Genomic DNA, 2,674 nt, shown 5'->3' with positions numbered 1-2,674 from the left:
GGATTGAACCGCGGTCCCTGATGCCTTGCCAAGCTTGTTCCAAGTAGGTGCTTTAGACCACTGAGCCATCTCTCCAGCCCCAGAAATCACTTTCTGACCTCAGAGTTCAGCAGAATGATTTCTCCATGAGATGAGAAATTTTAAGAACGCTAGAGCTAAAAATGACCCAGTTTTGTCAGTAGAAAGACTCATAAAAATATGAATTTGAGAGTTGTCATTTGGCTTTTTCTTTGTTTTTCATTTTTAGGTCATATGGTTGTTTTAGTAACTTTTGAAATTTCTGACATGATACCTGAGACCCAAAATAAGAAGAGGAAAGGTTTGTTTTCTCATAGTTTTTAGAAATGTGAAGATAGTCTGCTGGCTCCAATTCAGAATGGAATGACAGAGAGGGAGAAAAAAGAATAAAGAGTTCATGGTGAGAAGAGGACAAAAGGGTAGCAATGGAGCAAAATAGCAAAGATTTGGCAGCAGCAAATAATAATGTTGCTTCTTTCACTGTACCTTCTGTTTTATCTAGGTGACACACTAGGCTACACACTTAGGCAGCTAAAACTCGCACACGTGCTGAGCCTTCTCTTTCTCCATGATCATAAATATTCCAAGCCAATCAGGGTGCTACACTAGGAATCACAAATTCTGGATCACACTCTTAATCCTTAATCTACAGAGCATCACACTCTGTAGATCCAGCCACCTCTGAAAAGCCCCACATATGAACACATGGGGTTTTTATGGGGATATCTAGACACAAGCCATTATAATACTGACGTCTACTAAGGAAAGAATGATGTTCTGCTCTTCCTCTGGGCTGTGCAGATTCTATCCACTGAAGCTTCCGAATATGAGGACCAAAAAGACTGAGGAACCAGCAGGCTTCTTCCAGAGATATTCATAATCATCATACTTGTGTTACTAAAGAGAAACTATTAGGGTGAATTAGAAACATTTAGGATGAATTAGAGACCTGAAAGGGACTTCAAGATATGCACTGAAGGAGGTACCTGATGGCTGTGGACTCAGGAAGAGATTTGGGAGTCATATTGTTCGCACAGAGGAGTTCAGTTTTTACTGTCAGTTAAAAATGATTTAAAATCATTTCTCCAGGCCATGAATACCACCTAGAAGTTTGAGGATTTAAGGAGCCACCTCAGCAGGGATTCTCCAGCCTTTCCATGATGGGTAACAGTACACAATCCATAGTCTTTGTAAAGCTTTCATTCTCCCTCTTATCCAGTCATACACAAACAAAAAATAATAATTCCCAGAGATCAAAGGAACAAAGAAGAGTCAGCAGACTGGAACAGACAGCACTTCTGTGGTATTCAGGGGTATTTAAATTAATACTGCTCCTACAAGAAACAGGGGAGAATTTCTTCCCCAGTTTAAAACATGTTGGAGATTGAGCTATCAATTCATGCTTTTGGCATTTATCTAAAGGAATGACAATATACATTTCAAAGAGATATTTTATCCTAATTTCATTGCCAGATAATTCACAAAAACACACAAAAGAAGCCATCTATCTGTTCGCTAAGGAGAGGTGAGAAGGAGAATGTGTTGTACATGTATTAAATGTAATGCTTAAATTCCAGCACTGGAACATAAGAAACTTAATGACAGATACCATCAGAATATAATTCAAAGACATGATTCTAAGTAGAATGAAGCAGACACAGAATTCTTTTTTTTTTTTTTTTTTTTTTTGCAGAAAGAGGGATTGAACTCATGCCCTTGTGCTTGCCAGGCAGGCGCTTATTCTACTGAGCCGTCTCCCTGGCCCAAGACACAGAATTCTTAAAAAATTCTTGGTTGATCTCCCATAGATGTAGAATATACAATAATGAAATCTGCAAAATTTGATAGAATACTGGTTTCCTGAAGATGGAAGGTGAGAGCAAACAAGAGATTCTGACTGACCATAAGAAAGACATGCAATAAAATTTCTATACCATATGTTATAAGATTAGAGACACCATGCAGTATTATGTAAAAGTTCGTTGTGGTGCGAGTTCTTTTGTGAAATTACCTTTGGAATATGAATTCCAAGCCAAAAAGTCGAACATAGCTCAAAAAAGGTCTATTGAAGGTGATCTTTAATTTTTTGCCTAGATTTTGTTGGAAAGATTCGAATGCCAAGCATGTGATTATTACATACTTCGATGGGAACTGCATATCAAAGGAGGGAGGAGGTAGCAAGCATGAGCACAGGATTTGCGATATCTGAAGTGTGTGAATGTGACAATGATATTTGATAACACACTTCACAAAACTGAGGTTTTTAATGAACGGAAATGGGAAATCAAAGAAAATACACACACTACAGAAAAGATTTGTTATCAACGTAAAAATAGCATTTTTCTTCTGTTTGCAGGTCTAAATTGAGCTCCTCTACTCCAATGGAATATATTACAGATAGTTTCTGATTTAAATGGCACAGGGATTTCAAATCACATTCAGTTAAAGCATATTAACATTCAGATTTTGAATATTAGCTATAACAATAAATTGGTTAAATGTTAAATGTGTTTCAAAACTCCTGTAATTAGACTCAGTCCTAGCCCAGGTCCCGTGAGTGTGTGGAGAGCTTCCTGCTACCCTGCGCTGGCAGGACCAGTCCCAGCTCAGGCGCAGTGTGGGCCGGACCCTCTCCCACCCCCTCGGGCCGCCCCCC

The sequence above is a fragment of the Octodon degus genome, unplaced genomic scaffold, assembly GCF_000260255.1.
Source record: "Octodon degus isolate 3935 unplaced genomic scaffold, OctDeg1.0 scaffold00206, whole genome shotgun sequence".
In the NCBI taxonomy this organism is placed as follows: Eukaryota; Metazoa; Chordata; class Mammalia; order Rodentia; family Octodontidae; genus Octodon; species Octodon degus.
This window is presented reverse-complemented; position numbering follows the sequence as displayed.